At 46.7% G+C, this 25,981-nt stretch overlaps 1 protein-coding gene and 1 long non-coding RNA gene across 3 annotated transcripts in view; one reads left to right on the top strand and one right to left on the bottom strand.

Annotated features, from left to right (window-relative positions):
• Positions 1-25,981, top strand: part of ASIC2 (acid sensing ion channel subunit 2) — a 1,063,183-nt gene that overhangs the window by 906,239 nt on the left and 130,963 nt on the right. The gene's annotated exons all lie outside the window — the stretch shown is intronic.
• LOC135270950 (uncharacterized) lies at positions 22,471-25,911 on the bottom strand. The gene is made up of 3 exons (XR_010339099.1): positions 25,395-25,911; positions 24,263-24,329; positions 22,471-22,923 (listed from the first exon to the last, which is right to left on the bottom strand). It is a non-coding gene; the product is annotated as an uncharacterized LOC135270950 (long non-coding RNA).

Here is a 25,981-nt window from a genome sequence, read left to right as displayed (position 1 = left end):
TAAAAATAAGGTGATGTAAATTCAGAACAATCTTTGGACACTGGGGGACACAACTACCCACAGGATTTGCTTTTTGGAAACAGCTACTTGGAAGAAGTGCCCAGAATGCCCCCTAAAGAGATAAGAAGGGAAAAAAATCTCAAGCCAGATCAAACTTGGGGTTGAAAACTGTGCAAAGAATCAATGTCGGGGAAAGAAGTTTTGCAAGAGAAAAATGCCTAATCAGCCCTAATTTAATAGGCCACTTTAGCAGTGGAAGAAGAAATGTTGATATTTTATGTCAGCTATTTTATAATCACCAGAGTACTCAGCTTCATGTAAGCCATCTCATGTTCATTAGAAATAAGAGCAATTTTATTCGTTGGCAAGAACTTTTCAATTTATAGCATCTTAATTGCTCGGGGTTTTAAATTTTGATAAAGGAAGCTCCACTTTTGGCAAGAGTGGGGGTCAGGCAGAGAGGAGGGTCCATCCATAAGGACAGAGGCACCAGGGCCAGTAGGGTGGCTGGTGGCTGGATCAGTCAGAACAGGCTGGGTTATGCTGTGGGAAGAAACAACTGCTAAATCTCAGTGGCTTAGTACAACACAAGTTTATTTCTGGCTCATGGTACATGTCCTACGTAGATCAATAGCAGCTTACTCAGGGACCCAGGCTCCATCTCCATCTCCATATGCGCTTCCATAGTCACCAGGACACAGGCTCTGAAAGCGTCCTCCCCACAGGGACACATGCCTCTTCCTTTCATTGGGCGGAACAAGTTACCTATGGCCAGAAGTCACACTGCAGGGCAGTGCCATCCTGCTGGGAGGAGGTGCAGATCTGTGGCTAGCAAGCCCATCGTGCCTCCACTAAGATGTGGATGTGAGCTCCCCAAGGGCTGAAACCGAGTCTTGTTAATTTGTATCTCCAGCATGTACAGAGCAACTCTCACAGAGTATGTGATGATGAATTTTTGATTAATGAATGAATGGATGGATGGATGCATGGATTTTTTTTTTTTAATCAGAGAGCTTGCTGTGTCACCCAGGCTGGAGTGCAGTGGTATGATCTCGGCTCACTGCAACCTCCACAGCCTGGGTTCAAGTGATTCTCCTGCCTCAGCCTCCTGAGTAGCTGGGATTACAGGCGTGCACCACCACACCTGGCTAATTTTGTACTTTTAGTAGAGATGGGGTTTTACCATGTTGGCCAGGCTGGTCTCAAACTCCTGACCTCAAGTAATCTGACCGCCACTACCTCCCAAAGTGCTGGGATTACAGGCGTGAGCCACTGCACCTGGCCCCATGGATTTGATTTTCAGAACTTGCTGAACTTTCTGAAATGAGTGGATCCAGGGAAGTCTGCCTCTATTCTTTCATCTGATTGTCTTCAAGGCTTTCTAGAACACCAGAAACGAGTATACTTGGCTGCAGAACAGATCTCTGAGGCAGCAGAGGCACCTGTGGGGCCTCTGTGGCACCAGGTTAATGGAGCAGCTCAACACTTCAAAGGTCCCTGTCATCTGATTGCCTGGAACACAGGAATTAGCCAGCAGAGCCTGAGATTGGGGAAAGGGAATTGCTTCGGTGGTATCCTTACTTTGTTAGGCACATTACCTGTAGCTTCATCCAAGTTTGCTAATGTGGTTCTCACTGCAGTCTCATGAGGAAGGCACTGTTCCTTCTGCCTTTTTACCAATGAGAAAACTTACACTAAGTGGCTTAAGACACTTACCCAAGATCTCATTGCTGTTAAATGGCTTAGAACCCAGACCTGTCTGGTGCAAAGCTGGTGCTTCTAGCCATCGGACTGGCTGTTTCTTCTACAAACAAGTCACACTAGCTGCTTCACAACATTTTGTTTTCCTTATGAACTTTCAGCCATGGGTGGCACTTTCTTTATTCACCCTCCGGGAGGCAGAAAGGGGGTCAGGACAAATGCATCCTACAGTCTTCCGCTCAGCTCCTCCTGCCCTCACAGCATCCCCAAGGCCTCACTTTCTGTTTGAGCCTTCAGCCTCTTCAGCAGCGTGGAGGAGCAGGCCCTGCAAGCTTGGCATCTAGGTACCTGCGGTCTGTGGTGGCCGTGTTTTCCACTGTCTCAAGTCAGTCAGGCTGTGCTGTTGCATGCACATTCAGGCTGCCACCCCCGACAGCCTGCTTCTGACTATCTCTCTCTCTCTCAGGGGCAGTCTAAGGAAAAAGGAATAAGGAGTCAGATGGATGTGCCCCAATCCTGGCTCCCCGTCACTCTCTAGATGACCAGACTCGGGAGTCTGTCTCATCTTCTCTAGAGCAGGGTGGGGTCGTAGGAAGAAGGAAGGAAAATGAAATCTATGCAGCACCTACTGTATGCCAGACATCTTCCATGCTGAGTCTCATAATATCTCCATGGGGAAGGGAGTGATGAGTAATGTCCCCTCTGGCAGATGAGAAAACTGTGACCAAACTGACGAAGGAATGGGATCGTGGGCCCACAGCCAGGTACAGGAGCAGCCAGGATTCCAGCTCTGGTTTGCCTCTTTCCAAAGCTGACGTTCCTTCCTCTACATCCATAGATCTTAAACTTTTGAATGAAGTGAAGTGACAGCAGGAAGGCTTGTTGAGACTCAGGCTCCCAGGCCCCAAGCTCACAGTTTCTGATTCAGGAGAACCAGGGTAGGTCCTGAGAATCTTCATCTTTACCAAGTTCCCAGGGGATGCTGAGGCTGCCAGTCTGGGGGCCACACTTTGAGAATCACTGCATTCCACCATACTCATAGCTGAGAATTTCTCACGAACTTTGAAGTTCTGTGCATGGGAGAAAGCATTGTTCCCACAGAGTTCCCTTTTGATGGGCAACTAGCATCTCTGCTAGTAGCAAGGTGGCTGTCCAGAGGGCATGTGCTGCGATTGTGTTTCCCAGGGGGTAAGGACAGGCATGTGGGGCTAAGGCCTGCTCCCCACACCTAGGATAGTTGCAGAGTGAAGACCACTGCCTTTCCCACCATGCTTTGCGAGTTGCCCATCTGCCAGGGCAGCACTGGGCTTTAATTTTAGCATAGCCATCTGCTACTTGTGGCAGGGGCAGGGACTTCGGGATTTTCATGGCTCGCTACGTCACTCCACACATGGAAAATATTGCACCTACTCACCCATTGCCCCCAGAAGTCTGAATTTTAAATGCAGGCTTTAGCTTCATCAGCTGAACTTTCGGACATGATCATTTAGGAGTACAGGCTACATTACTCATCCCGTCCACTACTACTTGTTGGGAGAGTTTCATGCAGTAAGTACTGTACTATCGGGGGGCATGATGCAATTGTGAGCAAAAGCATATTCATTGCTTCTTCCTCTAATGCAGTTTCAAACTTGGTGGAGGAGACAGACATTAGTCAAAGAATTAGACAATAGTGAAAATAAGCATTGCAGCTCTGACCAGTGTGAAAAGGGAGTGGGCCACAGTGCTATGAGAATGTGTGTGAATAGAGAGATTGGCCACAAAGCTGAAATTTGAAGGATGATCATTGAACTGGGCTACTAGGGCAGAGAATGACTTTCCAGGCAGATGGAACAAAGTTTGCAAAGATGGAACAAAATGGTGAGAGGGAGTGGAGCATGCACAGGGCACTGAAAGGGGGCCCAAGGGGATAGAGCCCAGAGTGAGATGAGGTTGGAGATAACTAGAAATAAACAGACGCCATGTTGCAGGGTTATGACCCCAGGTTAAAGGGTTATATTTCTATTCTGAGGACAATGGAAAGCCCTTGAGCACTTGATCAGGAATCACTCTGATTTGGAGAACGTGTTGGAAGTAGGCCAGAGGAGCTGCAGGCAGACCCTTTAGGAGGCTGGTACCTGAATTCAAGTAATGGATAACAGGCATGATGACAATGGTGGTGGAGAAAATCAGGTGGAATTGAGCTATACTGAGGTGAAATCAGTGGAACTTGATAATGGGTTGGATGGGGGGCTGCTGACAGAGAAGGTTGAAAGGCAACTCTTGTGCAACTGGATGCATGATGGCTCCATTCTGTAGGATTGGTCCCCAGAAGAAGACCAAATGTGAACATGTTGAGTTTGAGGAACCTCTGAGACTACTAAAATATATTAAGTAAGCAATGGGATTTACATGTCTAGAATTCTGAGTAGTTTGGGCTAGAGACAGGAATTTGTTAGTCAACTCAAACCAATGGTTTTAATAAAATTTTCTGGGTAGAAGAAAATATTGATATGTACTGGCTGTTAGAGAAAGCCAGTAGCAGAGTAAAATTGAGAACTTAGGTCTTCTAATTCCTGGTACCACCTTGCTACCCCTCCAACTCACAGAGATGATGCTTCAAATCACCAGTCCATTGAGAGGTTTGATGTCTTCTTGAGCATGTAGACATTGGCGTCTGAGGAGCCAATTCCATCCTTCACATCAGTTTATCTGGTTGAGGCCCACAGCATCACACATCTGAAGTCCTATGGAGGGGAAGAGGGCAGATCTAAGTCAAGTGAATGTGGTGCCATATGTTAGGTTCAACAAGAACAAATTCCAATTCAACAGGGCTTTGCAAACTGAAATATGTTGCTATAGGAAGTAGAGAACTCCTGATCCCCACAAAAGTAGAGTGAATATTTGATGGGAATATTGTAGAACGTTATAGAAACGTGTCTGATAAGGACTTGGACAACCTAATCTTTAGTCTTTTATAACCTGTAAGATCTTTGAAGCCCTTGTGAAGAAGTTCTCATGCTCTGTCCTGGTGGGTTTCTAGCCCTTCTTCCCCTTCCTTTTGGTTTTGAAGTCTGGGAAGCACAGGGCATCTTGGTATATACACGAGAGAGCTGTACAAACATTTGGACAAATGTCTCCGTGACCTGCATGAAGGGGATGGATGATGCTGCAGATACTGAGCCATAAGGGTGAAGTCCCTTCCCCTCCTGGTTATCCTTTCAGAGCTCTCCTAAGGGACCATCAGTGGGTAGATGTTTTCCTACTTGTGCCTTTATCTTTGACTTTCCACTCTACCATCTCCTAGTCAAATAGTTAATGATCTGTTTTAAAAATGATAGTAGGAAGCCATTTCCTATATGAAGGGAACTTAGAGGTGAATCTTTTTGTAATATAAGTAATCACTGATGGTTTTCCTATATCTGACTTCTCAGTGTTGAGTCTTTGTGAATCAGGGTCCTGCCACTTAGATCACGAATCTTCCTGCAACATGTTTAGCTTGTCCTGCTAGACATTTCCATGAAAATAATTTCCAGGTGAGTAAAACTTGAGAAAAATTTGCCAAAAGGATGGCTTGGCTACACTTGATTCCCTTGGAAGGGCTCCCACATTCCCGCATAATGACTGTGCGTGTTTCCAGCACTGTTGGTTCCACATCATTAGCGTCCAGAAAGCTCTCTCTCCTCTGCTGCCTTCCTAGCAAGGACACAGTTGGCTCTGATGTAAATGGACTCATTCTGGGGGGCTGCTGCACTTTAAAGTACAAAAGAGCATCACCCGAGAGGCCCACCCGAAGCTACAAAGAATATCATTCCTAAAGGTGTTATTATGGTGGAATCTGGAGGAGAATTGGAGCTACCAGAAGTAGCAGTGAGGTCTGGGAATGTGCTGAGACCAGAAGGTGGGTGAGAGGCACCTTCATAGACATCTTCCCAGAAACTCCCACTGCTGCATATGGCAGGGAAGGATGTGAGACTCAGCAGGGGTTTCATTAACTCTGGAGCTTCATAGGGTCATCTCCATGTGCTCAAACACCACAAGAGACACTAGGGATCTTCAGTGTACCTCTGGGTGGCATTTTGAGAAAAGGAGAGATTTGAAAGCAAACAGACTTGAGTTCAAAGCTGAACTCCTTTGTTTACTTGCTGTTTTATTTGGGTACATTGTACAGCCTTTCTGAGCTTCTGTTTTCTCATTTGTAACCGTAATTGCTAACTTTTAGTGAAGGCTTGCTACCTGTAAGGCACTGAGCTGAGTGGTTTATAAGTCTTATCTAAATGAATTTTCACAGTGAATCTCTGAGTGAGGTACTGTCTTTCCCCATTTTATCGTTTTGTTCAAATGCTGTCTAAGCATCATGGACAACGGGAGAGCATTTGGAAGGAAGAGACAGAGCAGAGGTTGCACCACTCCCCTGAGTGAGGCAGGAGCTAGGGTGTGGGCAGCTCCAGTAGTAATAAAGGATGTCATCTTCACCCTTGGCCAAGGATGGGTGATCTGTCTTCTTAGTACTCCCCTTGCCCTCCTCCTTCCTTGTGGATTGTCTGTTGACATATCTGTTCCTTCCACCCAAGAACAACTAAGCTGAAGTCACATGAGGACAGGGATCTATGAATCCTTGGGATCTTCTACATTCCCTGGCATGTTTCTGGTGATCAATGAAGGAAATCAAATAGATGATAGACAGACAGACAGACAAGACAGATAGATGATTAATAGATAGATACTCAGTTCATTTAGCTAGCAAAGTCTAAGACCTCACCTGTCTGTAAGATTCTGGTTGTGGTTCAGCCTATATGTGACCCTGCATAAGTCATTTCTCCTCTCCAAGTCCTAGTTTCTTCTTCTGAAAACTGAGGGCATTAGAGTAGATTATATCTAAGGATTCTCTGAGCTTGACAATTCTATACCACCTGCAGTGGCCGATGGACCCATAGTAGTCCTAGAGCCTCTAGATTTCCAGAAGTCTCCCTGCTTGAACATCAGGAAGCACAAGCTTAAGCCAGGGTGGAGAGAAAAGACTCAAGTGACCTGGCCATTCAGAAGGAATACCTTGATGCAAACCAGCTGAAACGTGCTCAATGCCTATGGTGTACACAGACCTGCTAGAGCATTCAAAGGCAACTGAAGCTCTTTATGGGAGATAAGATATATCTACAAATGTTTATAATATTAGGTCTGCCTTGGGGAGTGTCTTGGGAGAGAATTAAGACATCACATCTATAAGCTCATAGGAAAAAAAGTGATAACATCTGGTGTTTTCATCCATTTTCTGCTGCTGTAACAGAACATAACAGACTGAGTAATTTATAAAGAACCCAAGTTTATTTGTCTCACAGTTCTAGAGGCTGGAAAGTCCAAGAGCATGGAGCCAGCATCTGGTTAGGGTCACCCTAAGTGGAAGAGTGGAAAGCAGAAGTAAGCATGCAAGACAGAGGTAGGAAGTTGGCCATCCTTTTATCAGGAGTAACAGTAACCCACAGTAACCAACTCACCAATCCATTCATGAGGGTGGATCCCTCGTGGCATAATCACCTCTTAAAGGCCCCACCTCTTAATACTGTTACAATGACAATACAATTTCAAGGTAAGTTTTGGAGGGGACATTCAAGCCACAGCATTTCACCTCTGGCCACCCAAAACTCAAGCCCTTTTCATATGCAAAATACATTTATTCTATCCCAATAGCCCCAAAAGTCTTAACTTGTTATGTTGCCAACTCAAAAGTTCAAAGTCAAGAGCCTAAATCAGATATAGGTGAGACTCAAAGCACAATTCATTCTGAGGAAATTCCCTCAAATTACAAACTTATGAAATCAAAACAGGTGATCTATTTCCAAAATACAATGGTAGGACAGGGAGACAGTGGCAAGAAGAAAGGGGTAACTGGTCCCAAGTAAGTCCAAAACCCAACAAGACAAACACAAGATTAAGTCTTAAAGGTGGAGAATAATCTCCATATCATGCTTTCTAGACACACTGGAGCAGGGATTGGGCCTCAAAGCCTCAAGAAATCCTGCCTCTAGGGCTTTGTTGGGCTCAATGCACACTTCAGATCTCTTGGGTTGAAGCCTTATGCCTGCCAATTTCCCAGGCTGGACATTTGCACCCTGGTGGCCTTATTGTTCTGTGGTCTTGAGAGTGGCCCCACACCTACAGCTCCATTAGGCATTATCCTAGTAGGGACTCTCTCTCTGCAATGGCTCTGCCCCTGTAGCAAATTTCTGCCTGGGCTTCCAGGCATACTGTGGCATCCTTTGACATACAGGTGGAAGAAGCCGTGACTCCACAGCTCTCGCATTCTTTATTTCTGTAGAATTCACACCATATGCACACTGCCAAGGCTTATTGCTTCTACCGTCCAGCAGGTCAAGCCACACCTGGGCCCACTTAAGCCACAGCTGGGGCAGCAGAAAAATGCTGTGCTGGAATGTGGGGTGCAGAGTCCCAAGGCAGTTCTGCGCAGTGAACCCATGGACAACCAGTGTGTACCTCCCCTGGTCCATCCCCTAAAACCCTTCTGCCCTCCTAGAGCTCTGGGCTTGTGATAGGAGAGGCAGCCTTGAAGATCTCTGAAATGCTTTGGGGTCTTTTTCCCATTATCTTGATGAATAGCACCTGTCTTTCTCCTATCAGTATTAATCTCTTTAGCAAACAATTGCTTGGCCACCCCCTTGGTTTGCTCTCCTAAAAGTGCTTTTTTGTTCTTTATATGACCAGACTGAGAGGTTTTCAAATCTTTTCACTCTGCTTTCCTGTTATTTGTAAATTTTGTCTTTAAGTATTAATAATTTCTTTCCTCTTTTTTCTTACTGTATGTGGTTAAAAGTAGCCACACAGCAGCCTGAATGCTTTGCTGCTTAGATATTTCTTCTGTCAGAGAGCCTAATTCATTGCCCTTAAGTTCTGCCTTCCACAAAGTCCTAAGACAAAGACACAATCCACCAAGTTCTTTGCAACTGTATAACAACAATGGTCTTCCCTCTAGTTTCCAATAACTCGTTCCTCATTTTTGTCTGAGATCTCATCATAATGGCCTTTATCATTCTTATTTCTACCAGTATTCTTATCATGACCATTTAAGTAATTTCCAAGAGTTCCCAACTTTCCCCACAGCTCCCCTCTTCTGGGCCCTCACCAGACTCTTCCTTACTGCTCCATTTATACCAATACAAGCTTTTTCTAGCCCACTTTTCCAAATTATTTCAGGCTCTACCCATTATCCAGTTCCAAAGTAGTCACTTCCACATTTTCAGGTATTTATTATAGCAATAGTGCCACTCTTTGGTACCAATTTTCTGTCTTAATAGAATGCCACAGACTGCATAATTTATAAAGAACCAACGTTTATTTGGCTCACAGTTCTGAAGCTGGGAAGTCCTAGGTCATGGCACCTGCATCTGGCAAAGGTAGGTGCCCATGGTGAAGGGCGGAACGTGGAAGTGAGCATGTGAGACAGAGAGAGAAAGTAGGACAAGCTTCATCCTTTTATCAGGAGCCCACTCCCTCAATAACTAACCCAATTCTGCAATATTGGCATTAATGCATTTAATGAGGGCAGAGCCCTCATAGTGTAATTATCTCTTAAATGCTTCTCATCTTAATATTGTTCCAATGGCAATTAAATTTCAACAGGAACTTTGGGGGGAGCATTCAAACAATAGCATCTGGTTAGAAATGGGAAAGATGACTTTCTATAGGAAATGATGTTTGAAAGGCCCTGAAGGGTGGATTGGCCTTAAGCAAGTAGAGGCTGAGGAAGGCATGTCAGGCAGAGGGCTTGGGGTTGTCAGGTGGGGTAGACAGTCCATGTTTGGGAAATAGCAGATCATCTAGCGTTGCTGAGCATGGCTCTTAGAGTCAGCTTGCAGCACTATTGGGTTAAGACCTTGAATACCAGAGTGAGAAGTTTGTACTTAATGCAGTTGGCAGCGGGGAGCCATTGAAGATTTTTAAATAAAGGGGTAGCAGCAGAGCTGCCTTTGGAAAAATGTATTTAGCATCACGGGTAAAATTGTTTGGAGAGAAGAGACAAAAACTGGAGATGGGAACTGGGGTGGAGGGCAGGAACAATTCAGAGGCTGTGACAATGATCCAGGTGAAAAATGACAAGGAACTCAACTAGTGTGATGGTGGCAGTGCTAAGAAGCTAGAAGCAGAACTGGGAGTCACTGTAGGGGTACAACCCCTGTGACTTAGCAAGTGACCAAACAGAGGTCAGGAGAGGAGTCCCAGCTACCTCAAGGGCTTTGGTCATAGCTGGCTCACTCCTTGGGAGGGCGGTGCCACAAAGAGAAATGGCGAGTAGGAGGAAGCCGTGCTATTTGCTGGGACCAGGGGCTGGTGATGGCGGAAGTGCAGAGGGCCAATGTGGTTTGGGACATGTTGAGTGTCATGTGTTGGTCTGGTGCGTCATCTTTAAAACATGGGGTTTGGAGCATATGATCAGTCCGTGTGTACCTACTATGTGGCAAGCTCTGTATGAGGCACTTTATATTCACTGACTTACTGAATTGTTACAATCTGTCAATGAGACAGACATTGCTAACTCTTTCAGTCATAAGATACTGTGATTCTATGATTCCAGTCTGTTACCAAATGATGCTCTTTTCTTTGGAACAAGTTAAAATCCTTCCTCTTTTTTGAGCTCTTCAGTGGAAACAAACACTCACTGTCATTGCTAAAGCTTTAGCTGAATTTGACGTTCTCTGATGAGTTGTCGAGATGCATTCTGCAAAGCCAGCCTTTATGCAATGCCGTTCGATTCCTGCAATGCAGCGAGTGCAGGATTCTGTTTGCTGAGGTTCTGGGCTCAGCCTGTGGTCTCCACTCTCACTGTACTTCCCTGCAGCACATCTCCTTCCAGTCACTGCAAGGATAGGCCAGGAGGGGAGGGCCTTATTTGAGGCCCTAGGGGAGTGAGTCTTGCCTTCACCCAAGGGACCTGGGTAGGGTATGAGGCATGCCAGGACCTCAGTAACATCTGCAGTTAGGGAGGGAGCAGAGTTCAGGGACCCCAGAAACAAGGTGGGACCAAGCAGTTCTTAATTTTCGCAGATAAAAGGAACTCCTCACTGCCCTGGATACCTTCCCTGCCAGCACTTGGTCCCAACTGTCCTTTGGAACTTGGCTCTCAACTTTGTGCTTATTACCTCTGTTCATAGACTTTTTCTCCCCTGGACTATGAGCTTTTGGACAGCAGAGAGGAGAGCGAAGGAAGTAACATTTAATAAGCACCCATTATGGATCAAGTAATATGCTGATAACCTTATAACCATTAATTTATCTGTTAAATCCTTACCACCACCAGTGAGGAAGACATTCTCATCTCCATTTCCAAGATGAAGAAATGAAAAATTAAAGCAATTGAGTAAATTCAGGAAAGTACTTAGACAAGTGCCTGATGGAAGTACTCTATAAATAATAGCACTTATGATTATCAGTGAATAATCTGTCCAAGGTCTCAGAGCCTGGAATTCAGTCCAGGTTGGAATGAGCCCAGTGTCCATACATGCCTAATCTCTCTGGGTATTACAGTGTCCACTACAGAAGGTGCTCACCAAATTGTGGTCTAAGTCTTTTATTCTTTAATTTATGTCTTTGACCCTACTATGCCTCCACACACTGCTTGGAATATGTCAATTGGTCTCCAGTAAATAATTACTGAGTGAATTATTGGTTGAATGAATGAATAAATAGGTGAAAGTGAAGTCTAAAATTAGTCTACAGGGAATGCCTCAGTAAGTCCTTACATGAAAAGGCAAATCCTCCGTTACTGTTGACCGTCCTTGTTCCTCTCCTCAAAAAGTAGCTGAGGATGTTAGCAGGGAAACCAAATTAGAAATGTCCTTGTCACTGTCTCTGGAACTGGGCTTCTTAAATGGGTGAGAAGGTGCTTGGTCAGAGTGACATCAGGAATCCAAGAACCCAGAAAGAAAGGAAAGACTTTTTTGGCTAATTTGTGGGTTGAACCCATTTAGAGCATAATCAGATACCCTATCCTTATCAAACCCCCTCTCAACCAATCTTTGAAACACCTCCAGCCCATATGTTCACATATATATGCACGCGCATGCACACACACACACACACATACTCTTGGAAGACAGCCCAGTGCTTAGAAAACCCGATCCAAGACTGAGCCATCCTGTGACTCCCCAGCTCAGGCCTTAGTTTTCTCCTACGAGAATTGAGACACTTGGACTAGACCAAGTCAGAGTCTCACATAAAGTTCAATATTCCGCAAATCTCAGCATGGCACAGCACGACTATTAGCCTCTCCCTGCTCCACCCTAGATGCCAGGGCCCACAAGGGGAAAGCCCAGCTCTCGGGCCAGAGGTGACCAGGATTGGCAGACAAACTTTTGGCACAGACCTCCTGGCACAGGGGGTGCCCCTCCAGAAACTCTGGGTCCAGAATAGGATCCCAGGGCCATGTGGGGTTTCCTGGACCAGCATCCATGTTCTATGCTACGCATTTACTTAGTCTCTGTTGTCCTTACACCTCAAACAGCTTTTAATACATTGAAGACAATAGAAATAGCAAGAAGAACCGAGAGGTACATGCTAAGCATGAGAGGAAGGGAAACGTGTGAATCAAAAGGAAGGCAGAGAGAGCTCACCCAAAGAGAGAGTGGGGCCCAGATTGTCATGTTGGAGGTTAGGTGTCAGGGAGAAGGTATGGCCAAGTGACCAGCTCCTAATGATGATGGGATACTAGGGAAATTTAGACATGGACAGACAAGTGGCACTCTGAAGTCCTTTGCCTTGGAAGATCACCCACGGGTGGTTCCAGGACAGTGCCTGACTCCAAGGGATTCTTGACAAGTGGGTTATTATTCCAAAGGGCTCAATTACAGGACATAGCTGCCAGCAAGCAAGCCTTGAGCAAGCCCCTGCAATAGTCAAGTTTGCCCACAAATCAGCCAAAAAAGGCTTGCTTTCTGGGTTCCTGGGTTCCTGAATTCTTGATGTCACTCTGACCAAGCACCTTCTCATCCATTTAAGAAGCCCAGTTCCAGAGACAGTGACAAGGACGTTTCTAATTTGGTTCCCCTGCTAACATCCTCAGCTACTTTTTGAGGAGAGGAACAAGGACGGTCAACATAACTGTGTGTGTGTGTGTGTGTGTGTGCGCGCACACACTCATGCATGCATGTGCCTTTGGGACAGCTGTTTCCAGAGGGTCTGGTGAGCTCTCTACCCCTCCAGTGCCACCTCCATTCCTGCCTGAGGTTTGGGCCAAGAGGAATTGGATCAATGGCTGGAGGAAGCTCTGCCACATCCAATTACCCCCCAGCAGTATCTCCCGCAGGAAAGACCTTGGGGAGCATTAATGTTTGAATCACAGGGAAGAGCAACTCCAGCCGGAGCCCTGGAAAACAGCAATTCATCAGAATCCCAGAAAGATTCATGAGTTGCCTAAATATAGAAACTGTCATCCTGCCCAAAGTGAGAGGTAAGCTCTGTATCAGCTGTCAGCACAGAGCATGGGGCAGGCCAGGAAGAGAAGGGAAGGGATCCACTGACCAGACACACCCATGGGGCTTGGACAAGTCTGGGACAGCCCCAGCTAGGGCACAAAGGCCTGCCAGGAATTTGGAACCCAGGACCAGGAGAGAATAAGAGACAGCAAGGTGTGTCAGCATAGGCTCTATGGCAGGACCTGTGTGTCTCAGGATGGTAGCTCTGGGACATTGAGCAAGATGCTCAACCTCTCAGAGCTCTCATTGCCCCTCCTGTGAAGTGAGGTCAACTGCAGTGGCTGTCCCTGCAGTAGAGACTTAAGGATCCTCCCACCTTTGCCTCGCATTTTCCCCCAAGATGTTTGCACAGATGCTCCTTCACTCTCTTTAGATCTTTACTCGAATGCCACCTTCTCAGGGAGACCTCCCCAACCATCTGTTTAACATTGCAACAGGTCCTGGCATTTTCTGGTCCCCTGCCCCTGTCTTGGCACTTTTCCCCACAGCACTTAACATCATCGGATGTATTACATGTCATATTGGACTTGTTTCCTTGCTGGTTGTCTACCTTGCTAGGATGTGAGATCCACATTCTTGCATCTTTTTTGTTCAATTCTGTATCTCCTAGAGCTAGAATAGTACCCAGGATCTAATAGGTGTACAATAAACACTTGTTGAATGGATGAGTGAATGTGATAGTGTGTCTGGAAATCACTTGGCATCGTATGCCTGGCACACATGAGTGCCTAACGAAGGTCAGCTCCGGTGGGTGGATGGCATCGGGTAAGGGGTCAGCCTCGTGAGAGGCAAGCAGAGGTAGCACAGAAGGGTGCAGGCAAGGGCAGGTGCAGATGCTGAGACGTCAGTGTGGAGTGCTCTAGGCCAACAGAGAGGAAGGTCGGAGAGTGAGTGAGCTCTCTACCCCTTCAGTGCTACCTCCATTCCTGCCTGAGGTTTGGGCCAAGAGGACTTGGGTCAGTGGAGGAAGTTAGGAGTTAAGAGAACTTAACCAGAGGTAAGAGAACTTTGAATATTATTACTCTCCACCTAGAAGGTCGTGCTGCTTTTTCTTTGCCTTGAAAACTGCTCCTTGTCTTGTAGACAGCCCAGGGGAGCCCTCTCTGACACTCAGATAACCTCTCCGTGATCTGCAGACTTGGGGCTTCCCCCCACCAAGTCTATCTAGTGGTCCCCTTCAAGTTCTCACACCCCTCCCTGCTCCCACCCCACTAGAATGAGCACCTTGGGGACAGGACTGTGTCTGACTTGCTTCTTGTCCCAAAAGCTTAGCCCAAAACCAGGCACCGAGTAGACTCTCAGTCAGAGTTCAGTGCAGGAAAGAGAAAGAGCCATGGTCACTTTAGGTGTAAAAGGGATTCATAAAAGGAAATTGAGTGCTTACAAAATTGCCGGGAAATATGAAGGAGCGAGCTTCAGGTATGTCTCCAGATGAACCTCAGACTCACCTACAGAAGCTGCCCTCCAGGGAGCTGCTACTGGGAATGGGGGAAAACAGGAGCCATGGCCCCATACCTACTCCACTCATCTTTAGACACCCACAAAAATATAATTAATTTGTGAAATCATTCCCAGTCACTGGAATTGACATTCAGTAGTGAGCCAAGTCCAGGTGTGAGACAGTTCACCCAATAACTAGAGATGGAGCGTCAAGTCTGAGCTGGCCCTGAGGAGAAGTGGCTGGAGGAGGGCAGACGCATTCTGGAGCTGGGACCAGGCCTCAGCCTACAGCTGGGAGTGGGGTGAAACCAGGGATTCAGTTGTAGACCGGAGTGGGCTGTGAGGGGCATGAATCCAGGCAAGCCATTACAACAGCTGACTTCCAGACAACGTCCATATTCGTTGCTTGTTTAGGAATTTGGCCCTGTCTGATATCACTTGGAAGAAATGGGCCACCCTTCTGGGGAGGGAGAGATGTTCCGTGCAAGGAGATTTGTGTGGCGATTTTCCGCCCAAAGTGCTGAAACCAGAGTCATCTGGGCATGCCTTATTCACCCTTCATGAGGTGGCCACAGGATTTACTTCTCAGATGTGCCTGATCAGGAGCTGTACTTAAACATACAGTTTTGAAGTTAAAAAAAAATCCTAGGTTAAATCTTGGCTCTATTACTTATTCACTGAGAAAGTCCCTCATGCTCTCTGATCCTGTGTGCAGAATGGAATCATTATACCACCTCCTGGGATCCTAGTGAGGTTTGCACAAAATGCCATGGGGAAAGACCCCAGCCACCAGATGGTAAAAGATATTTGTTGAACACATGCTATGTGGCAGGCACTGTTCTAGGCTTTGAGTATATTTTCGTGAACAAAGCTGAAAGAATTCCAACCCTCAAAGAGTTTACATTGTAGTGGTGGGAAGCAGAAAATAAGCAAGAAAATAAATAAAATGAGTATGGATAAGTGCATTAAAGAAGATAAAATACAGTGATGTGGACAAGTGTGATGGTGGAGCAGGGTGGAGATATGGCTTTAACTACGGTTAGAGAAAGCATTTCAGAGAAGACAAACTTTGAGCTAAAGCCTGAATGGTATTAAGCAGACAAAGGGCATGGGAGAAGAAACAGGAAGAGCAGCACGTGCAAAGGCCCTGTGGTGGGAACAAGTCAGGTTTGAGAGGAAAATAAAGTCAGTGTGGCTGGAGCATATAAAGGAAGACAAGATCCTTAGCACACTGCCTGGCACACAATAAGTGCTCTATAAACCTTAGTCATCTTTCTCACTCCAGCAGGAAAGACTAACCTGTGCATGTCAGCTAGCTTCCCCACCCTTTCTCAGCACAGGAGACAGCCAACTCCTGATTCCTTCACCCTGAAGCAGGCCTTTTTCTTCTATTATAAAAGTAGATGTGCCGGGCACAGTGGCTTACGCCTGTAATCCCAGCACTTTGGGAGGCCGAGGTGGGTGGATCACGAGGTCAAGAGATCAAGACCATCCTGGCCAACATGGTGAAACCCCATCTCTACTAAAAATACAAAAATTAGGCCGGGCGCGGTGGCTCAAGCCTGTAATCCCAGCACTTTGGGAGGCCGAGGCAGGTGGATCACTAGGTCAAGAGATCGAGACCATCCTGGTCAACATGGTGAAACCCCGTCTCTACTAATACAAAAAAAAAAATTAGCTGGGCATGGTGGCGCGTGCCTGTAATCCCAGCTACTCAGGAGGCTGAGGCAGGAGAATTGCCTGAACCTGGGAGGCGGAGGTTGCGGTGAGCCGAGATCGCGCCATTGCACTCCAGCCTGGGTAACGAGAGTGAAACTCCGTCTCAAAAAAAAAAAAAAAAAAAAAAAATACAAAAATTAGCCTGGCATTTGGCACCCGCCTGTAGTTCCAGCTACTTGGGAGGCTGAGGTGGAAGAATTGCTTGAACCCGAGAGGTAGAGGTTGCAGTGAGCCGAGACCACACCACTGTGACAGAGCAAGACTCCGTCTCAAAAAAAAAAAAAACAGTAGATGCTACTAATTCTCTAATGGTGATTATATTTCAAGCTTGTGTTGACATTTAGGAAACCTCTTCAATGCTGCAACAACCCAGCTCCAAGCTATTTCTGAGACCAGATCTCTGCTGCTGATGGCTTAATTGGCTTAATCTCACCTCCTTTATGTTGAATTTACTAGCTTCAGTTTCAAAGGAGGTGTTTTCTGTCTTTGCCTCAGTTGTTCACCCGAAGCACACTTGCGGAACGATTCAGAGGTGCAAGGGCTGAGGTGGAGGACCAGGGCATCAGAAATGCCCCAGGGCCTCTCGCCACGCATGAGCAGCACTCAGAGCTCATAGGCCGCAGGGAAGCTTGCAGTCTGTTTGGAACCTGTCAGTGCCTCCCCACCCAAACCCCATCCCAGCCATCTTCCCATCAGCCAGGCAGGCGGGACCCATCAGAGGAGCATTCCCGCTCTGTGCCACCCTCTCTCAGATGTGTTTTAAAGAAATAGCAGTCTCTGGTGTCAAGCCACTTGCAATGGAATGGGAGGGAGGCTCTGCCCATGCAGAACAAAGAAAGGATGATCTGCAGTAGCCTAGAAATGTGTAGAAAGCTGCTTTGGACTGCCCGGCTACACAGTGGAGCACCAATGAAGAGGAAGAGTGTCAAGGCAGAACCTAAGCACAGAGACACCAAGCTTAGCCCTGAAGGTGGTGTTGGGAATGGAAGGACTCTGGCTGTGTAGCCACAAGTCTTGAGTTCAGAGTCTCTACAGCTCTGAGACTCCATTTTCCTATCAATTAAATGGGGATAATAATCCCCAGAAGCTCCAGGTGGGAGTGGGACATTAGCTCTCGACCTAAAAATATTAACAATAATCATTATTCACTGGGAATTTTCTTTTTCTTCTTTTTTCTTTTCTTTCTTTTTTTGTTTTTCTTTTTTCTTCTTTTGAGACAGGGTCTCTCTCTGTTGCTAGGCTGGAGTGTAGTGGTGTGATCCCGGCTCACTGCACCCTCTACCTCCTGGGCTCAAGCAATCCTCCCACCACAGCCTCCCAAGTGTCTGGGATTACAGGTGTGCACCACCATGCCCACCTTTTTTTTTTTTTAATTTTTTGTAGAGATGGAGTTTCACCATGTTGCCTAGGCTAGTCTCAAACTTCTGAGCTCAAGCGATCCTCCTGCCTCAGTCCCCCAAAGTGCTGGGATTACAGGCGTGAGACACTGCACCCAGCCTTTCACTGAGCATTTTCTATATGTCAGGCATTGTGCATGCTACATGAACTCTCTTACCAAGTTCTTCCAGATATAGGAGGTTGTTGCTATCACTATCCTTATTTTACAGTTGAGGAAATTGAGGCACAGGGAGATTAAGTAACTCATCCAAATCACACAGTTCAATAAAGAAGTCTGACTCTAGAGCCATAACTCTTCTGTGCTACGTAAATCTACTTCAAAATGGCCCCAGATTGGAAGATCCAGGAGGAGACCCTAACCCAAGAGTGGGCAATTTCAAGGCACCTTCGTTAGGACCCAGAGTCCTCCATGGAGAAAGGGAACTGGCCTAAGCAGGTCATGTTTCAAAGGTCATGTGGCTAGTGGAAAAAGCCCAGGCCAGGTAACTAGGAGGACTAGCTTTTGGCGACTGTGTATGAACTCTGATCCTTTACCTCTCAAAGCCTCAGTTTTCCCATCAATAAAACAGAAGGGAGAGGGGAGATCGATCTAAAACAGTGTCTATCATCCTCTTTGACCGCAGCCTGCTTCAGCAGAGGAAAAGCACTCACAGCCTCCTGCTCAGCTGTCCCCATTTTTTTTTTTTAGCAAAAAAAGAACTCAGAGATAACCTGAAAGTGTTACAGGCAGACGATTTCAGGGAAACACCAGAGAAAGATTTGCCTTAGGAAGGGAGATAGATGATGCACAGTTGAAGTCTAATGCATACATGCCTTAAAACCCAACCATTGAAAACTCATAAGCCCAAATTACTGTTGTTAAGCAAACAACCCACAACAAACTAAATGGGTAACGATGAAACTAAGCTAATGGTAATTTATCATTAAAAAGCAAGAACGGTGGCAGATGGAAAGCAGCAGCAACTCAAGACAACACTGCCGATGCGCTCACTGGTGACCACACACATCCCCAGTCACTGACTCGAACTCTCAGCTGGGCTCAGGTGTGGTGGGGGCATGGCAGTACCGCCCGGGTTGCTCAGCATGCAGACTTTTGTGCTAGAATGCCAAATTAAAGCCTCCAGTAAACTCCAGCAGCACACAAATTTCATTTGTGAGTATCGATGTTTAGTAACTCTCTACACCTCACTTAATTACAAGAGCTGACCTTTATTGAATGCTAACCCGTGCCTGTCCCTGTACTAAGCTCTCTGTAGGCATCGTCTCATGGAATCTTCGTGATGCTATAAATAGGTGTAAAGATTGTCTTCATTTTACAAAGGTGGAACAGAGAGACTGAGTGGCTTCCCGAAGTCACATGGGTGATAAGTAGTAAAATCGGGTCTTGAACTCAGTCTGGCTTCAGAGCCTGCGTTTTATAGGTCGCTGAGAAGTAGGCTTGGTAACAGGTAAAAATTCTTTGGCCATGCCAGTCACTCTCCTAAAAGGACAGAGGATTTGCATTATTGGATTAGTTCAGAGCCCACCTGGAGATCCTTGACATTCACAGTGACCCACAGACCAGGGCCCAGCAGTTAACACTCCAGAGGCCTCCTGAGCCATCCCTTCATTCATCCCCTAGATCAGTAGAGGAAATGCAGCAGCCCGCTGGGATGGCCTCTCCCCAACCTTGTCTCCCAAGTTTTTTCACTAGCTGCTGCTTTAGAGATCATCTCACCTTTTCCTCGAGGAGGTGGCAGGATTCACTCATTCATTCATTCATTCAAGTAGCTACTGAGCACCTCGTATGCACTAGGCATTGTTCAAGGCACCTGGGATGGAGCAGTGAGCCAAACAGATGAAGATCTAATCACGGAAGACAGACAATAAACAAATCACTGGGGTTATACTGGTATGATACCAGATGGTGATGAGCACTATGGAGAAAAATAAAACAGGAGAGGAGGATAGGGTTTGCTGGTGTGTTCATTTCCATTTTAAACAGGTGACATTGAGTCTCCCTGAAAACCATGAGGATGGGAGAGGAGAAAGCCAGGTCAACGCTGAGGGAGGGACATTCCAGGAGGAGGGAACAGCAAGAGCAGAAGCCTGTACTTGGAGAGCTTTCAGGAAAGCAGTGTGAGCCCCTAGGGAGCAGTGGTAAGCGATGAGCTCAGAGAGGCTTCTTTGTGCAGGGCAGCACAGGCCATGGTGAGGACGTGGCTTTGACTTAGAGTGGGATGGAAGCCACAGGAAGGCAGTGTCAGGAAACATTTTATCAGTACTCCAGCTGCTGTACTGCAAAGACACAGTATGTGTAAGTGCAGAGGTGGTGAGACCCATCATTATTTCAGGTGAGAGATGGGAGTGCTCAGACCAAGGTGGGAGCAGGGAGGTGGCAACCTGCTTGCATTCTTGATATGTCATACAGATAGATCCAGTGGGATTTCCCAATGGGTTAGACATGGATGTAAGGGAAAGAAAAGAGTCGAAGGTGACTCCAGGATGTCTGACCTAAGAAACTGTAAGGATGTAGTTTACTTATAATAAGTTATTTGCTGATATAAGGAAGGCCACATGTACAAGGAGGCAGATGAAGAGTTTTGGAATTAGACAGACTGGGTTTGGTTTGTGGCTCTCGTACGTAAAGGATACATAGTTACTTCACCTCAAAGAGCCTCAGTCTATTTATCTGTAAAATGGGCATCATGGTACCTAGCCTACAGGGTTGTGACGAGATCAAAGAGATAAGGGATGTAAGGCTGGTCTGAAATCAAAGTGTCATTTCCTTGATGACATCACTCTTGGCCTTCATTTTGTCAGAAGCCCTGATTGGTCGATTTCCCTGGGGGTGTCTAGAGTTGGACAAACAAGCTAATGAACTCTCATTTCACTGACCAGGGAGAGGGAAACTGAGGAAGGGAGTGCTGGGTGGGGCGGGGGTTGGGCCTTGACAGTGCCCCATCTCATGAGCTAGGTGTAGTCCCTGGGCCCCCATCCTGCCCTCTTGGATCTCAGCCTCAATAACCTGCCTGGGACTCCAGCTGCTCCCAGAACCTCCATAGTCAGGCTACATTTCCCAAGGCAAAGGAAGAAAAAGGTTGAACCCAACATTGTCTCAGAATTTCAAGAGGCTCAGGCAGTGGTTCCCAGCCCTGACTACATAACAGAATCACCTGAGTAGCTTTTTTAAATCATAATGTCCAGGCTGGGCATGGTGGCTTACAACTGTAATCCCAGCACTTTGGGAGGCCGAGGCGGGTGGATCACCTGAGGTCAGGAGCTTGAGACCAGCCTGACCAACATGGAGAAACCTTGTCTCTACTAAAAATACAAAATTATCTGAGCATGGTGGCGCATGCCTGTAATCCCAGCTACTTGGGAGGCTGAGGCAGGAGAATCACTTGAACCCAGGAGGTGGAGGTTGCAGGAGCTGAGATTGTGCCATTGCACTCCAGCCTGGGCAACAAGAGTGAAACTCTGTCTTAAAAAAATAAAAAAATAATAAAATCTGATGTTGAATTTTCCCTTCCTCCCATCTCCCCAGTCTGATTTAATCAGATCTCGGTGCAGCCTAACCCAAGCACTACTTTTTTTTTTTGTGAGATGGAATCTCGCTCTGTCGCCCAGGCTAGAGTGCTAGAGTGCAAGAGTGCAATGGTGTGCTCTCGGCTCACTGCAGCCTCCACCTCCTGGGTTCAAGCAATTCTCCTGCCTCAGCCTCCTGAGTAGCTGGGATTACAGGCACCGGCCACCACACCCAGGTAATTTTTGTATTTTTAGTAGAGATGGCGTTTTACCATGTTGGCCAGGCTAGTCTCAAACTCTTGACCTCATGATCCGCCTGCCTCAGCCTTCTAAAGTGCTGGGATTACAGACATGAGCCACCGCATCCGGCCAGCACTGATCATTTTTAAAAGCTCCCTAGGTAGTTCTGATGTGAATCTAAGTTTGAAAAACTCAGAACTAAGTTACAGTTTTGTCCATTTTATGGATTTAAAAAGCTATGTGCAGCCCAGAGAGGTTAAGTGACTTCTCTAGTCTCTCAGCTGCTAAATGGTAGAGCCAAAATTCAAACCATGGTAGGTCTGACCTCAAAGCCTATAATCCTTCCACCACATTAAATTGGGGCCTTAAGTTAAAAGTGCTTACAATGCAGTCACGTAGTACTTTTTGGCTTATTAACTCCTTTACAGAAAGGTTTGTGGAGGACCAGGTGTGGTGGCTTACACCTGTAGCCAGCACTTTGGGAGGCCAAGGTGGGCGGATCACGGGAGGTCAGAAATTGGAGACCAGCCTGGCCAACATGGTGAAACCCCGTCTTTACTAAAAATACAAAAATTAGCTGGGTGTGGTGGCGTGGGCCTGTAATCCCAGCTACTCAAGAGGCTGAGGCAGGAGAATCACTTGAACTTGGGAGGCGGAGGTTTTTTACAGTGTACCAAGATCACACCACTGCACTCCAGCTTGGCGACAGAGCTAGACATCGTCTCAGAAAAGAAAGAAAAAGGAAAGGAAAGGAAAGGGAAAGGGAAAAGAAAGGAAAGGAAAGGAAAGAAAGGAAAGGAAAGGAGAAAGGAAAGGAGGCTCGTGGAGGCAGAAATGGCCAAAGAAGCCTTCATCATCCATGTTAGCATGTTCCTGACAAATGAGAGCATGCATCTAAAGGGGTTCAGAAGTCAGAAGCATCTAAAGCAATTCAGAAGTTAGAAGAGGAAATGGATTCCGTGCACAGACGCTCAGTTTCCAGATGGATGCACACACACCTGTGGAGCAAATCCAAGAGTCCTTCCATCAGGAACCCGTGCTGCCAGCCCACTGTGCGCCTGCCCGGTGCTTGGGTCAGATAAGCGAGGTGAGGATTCATTCAGCCGTGGTCAGCCAGCATTTATTGAGCACCCAGCCAATGCCGGGTGTGGGTCGGGCGCCGGGGTCCTCGATGCGTTACAGGCTCCTCATAGCAAACCCGCGCAGCACAGGCCCTGCGGCTCTCTGTGTTGATTGGAAGTCTTGGGGCTCCAGCTGGAGCCGTCGCTCTCACAGGTGCTGCTTGGAGAAAAGATGCTGCCGCCACCGCCAACAGCTCAGCACCGCGGCGCAGGTGAAAGACAGCCCAGAGACTGACAACTTGGCCCTCGGTGTCCCCCAATGCAATTAGAAATGCAAATACACCACACAATAATTACACACAAGTTTCAACTCCTCTTCCAGCCTCACAAACCACCTGTTATGAAATTAAAAAGGATTTATTTTTTAATTAATGCGACAGTAATTAGCAGAAAGTTCAGATGCTTAAAACTAGGCCTACACGGGAAGGTGAGCAGTAAATAGAGTGTGATTTTATTCTGAAAAAAGCTCCAAGCATATTTGGAATTCAGTAAGTGCGCTTCTCTGCCTTCTTAGTTACCTACAGCTGTGTTTGGAACATACAGCCAAGGTGTGTGTCTTAAAACCAAAGAGGCCTGGTGGATAGAGCACAGGCTTGGACTCGGTAGGGCTACGTTTCATTCCTGCATGACTACAGTGCTATGTGGCCTGGGGAAAGTTTCTTAACTTCTCTGAGCCCTAATTTCCTAGGGCTACTTCCTGCTTCACGAAGATTGGGGAGACAATAGCCATAATACCCATCTCCCCAAGATTGCCATGATATTGTTGGGGAAGCATTAGGGGGATATGGCAAATGCCCCTCTACCAACTTTTTATAGAATAAAAAGCCCCTCTACCAATTTTTTAAAGAATAACATAATTTGTTGGCATGGAAGTATTAGAATATATAGACACAGCATGGCATGGTGGCATGTCTATAGTTCCAGCTACTTAACAAGCTGAGGCGGGAGGATTCTTGAGCACAGGAGTTTGACTCTGCAGTAAACTATGATCACACCTGTGAACAGTCACTGCACCCAAGCCTGGGCAACATAGTGAGACCCTGTCTCTCAAAATAAAACAATAATAAACAGAAGTACATTGTCTGAGGTTGGGTTTGCTGTAGGATCCTAGTTGCCCAGGACTGTCTTGGTCCCACGTCTCAGGCAAATTGGGATGCCTGGTTACCCTAGTTCCCAGGAAACAAACCCTGAGATAGAGTTCAGTCTGCAGGATGTTCACGAAGGAGCACCCCTGGGACCAGAGGGGAAGGAAACAGGACAAGTAGAGTGGGGAGAAGTCACTGTGACTTGGCAGATCCAACAGGAAACCTTACCAAACCCACAGAAGCTCAGAGCTCAGTGGCCTTTCAGAGTTACCCCAAGTTGGGCCAAGGTGGCCAGGCCTCTCTAACTCCACATGGGTCAAGAGTGGACGTGGGCTGTCTCTGGAAGGGACGAGATCTTAGGTGGAGCTCCTCTCTCTAGCCTAAGCAGTCCCTGAAGGAGCTGATGTCAGGGACTTCTGCTGACAGCAGAGGGCAATAGGTCTGTCTTTTCTTGAAGGAAGATGGGGTGAGACATTAGTGTCCACCATAGACATGAAATCAACCACATTACCTGGGAAACATTTATCACTTAAATTGTGGAAGTATAAACCCTGCAAAACTATCATCAAAGTAATAAACGAAAACCTACCATTACTGCAGCCAAGAAATCCAGACACAGTGCCTCTCTCCCACTGCCCAAAGATTGGAATGTGTTCCTGAGGGTAGAGATCATAGCAAGCACTCAAAAACTAAGTACATCACTTCCCTAGACCTCCCCCGACTTCCTCGTATAACTCTTGAGTTATTAGCCTATGTTCATATTGCCCCCAAATCATGGAACCAGATCTTCCTTCGCAAGTCACTCTCACCCCTACAAATAAAGCCAATCTATATCCACTGCTTCTTAAAGTGGAGTGGAAGTCTAGCCACCCCAGAAAGGACAGGGGAGGAGTCAGCCAGCAGAGAATGGGGGAGAACCCCACACGGGGAGATGGTGTCCCTGGGTGCCCATGCTGGCTCTGCTCCCACCTGGCTGTGGGATCTTGGGAAGGTGCTTCAATTCTCAGACTGTTTCCTCATCTCTACAACAGAGATGACCACCCCATCTTTATATATATTATATGTGAGTTACATATAATAAAGAGCTTTATGAGCCTTAAAACTCTGGAAACTGAGAGGACAAAGAAAGCCAGGAAGGGGCCTGCTGGGAGAAAGTAACTGCAGCCATCTCCGCCTCAGGCACATGATTTCTTCCGAGGAAAAGAAACCCCAGGGGTGATCGAACTGCCTTCCAGCCTGGGAGGGCTGGGTTTCTATTGCTCCTCTGTTAGGTTCAATTTTTTTAACCTTATTTAATTGGAAATTTCCCAGTGGAAAGTTAAAAAAATAAATACCTTGTGTGCCTCTCTTTTCTGTAGTACTGCCCAGACCGCATAACAAGCTAATGTGCATTGTAACTCACCAGGAAAAGGGTGGTGTACAGGGAATCCTGTTTTATTCTTTCCTCTGAGGCTCTTCCCAGAGGCAGAGCTCCCTTTGGGAAACCCAGGTCTCAAGAATAAGCCCAAAGCCTTGAACATGACACTGAAAACCCTCCATGTTCCGTGTGCCAACCTCCCTTCCCAGCACTCTCTCTCTCACCTCCCTTCCCAGCACTCTCTCTCACCTCCCTGTGCACGCCTTCTGTTCCAGGGACCGCTCACCCAGTCTCCCTTGCTCACTCCTACCTCTCTGCCTTTGTTGTTATCTCTCCCTTTCTCTTGCTTTGTTTTGCTGATTACCTGAATCATTTCATCCTTTGAGGCCAAACTCAAACCTGCCTCCACCTTGAAGATGTTCCTGGTGCCTCATCTGTAGGGATCTCATCCACCTCCGAAACACTAGAGCACTTGGCATTCATGACCTTGCACCATTAGGCATTTTTGTGAAGGCATCTCTGTGAAGGCATCTCGACTCTCCGTAGAAGTGTAGGCTCCTCGTGCTTCCTGGTACTCCCTCCCATAGACCAACCCCTTTGTGTCTAGTATGACTGAGTAGTGCTCCACCGGGCAGTGGGAAGAGCAGGTGCTGTATGACCTTGAACCTCTCTGAATTTTGGTTCCCTCATCTGTAAAATAAAGATAATATTATCTACTCCACAGAATTGTTGTGAGTACTAAGATGGTAGAGGGAATGTCATCCCCAGAAGAAATGATATTACGTGGTAGACCCTTAATCAGCATTAGCTCCCTCCTATCCCTTTTGGCAACAAAAGGCATTGCACAAAGGGGAAACAACATTTATGAAGCAACCCTCATGTGTGAAGCACTTGACTTACCTCTTGGACTTTAGAATGATGACTTCACACAGGGTCATTACTCCAGGAGTG

Source organism: Aotus nancymaae, unplaced genomic scaffold (genome assembly GCF_030222135.1).
Source record: "Aotus nancymaae isolate 86718 unplaced genomic scaffold, 86718_ANA_hifiasm-v0.15.2.pri h1tg000072l, whole genome shotgun sequence".
NCBI lineage: Eukaryota > Metazoa > Chordata > Mammalia > Primates > Aotidae > Aotus > Aotus nancymaae.
This window is presented reverse-complemented; position numbering and strand designations above follow the sequence as displayed.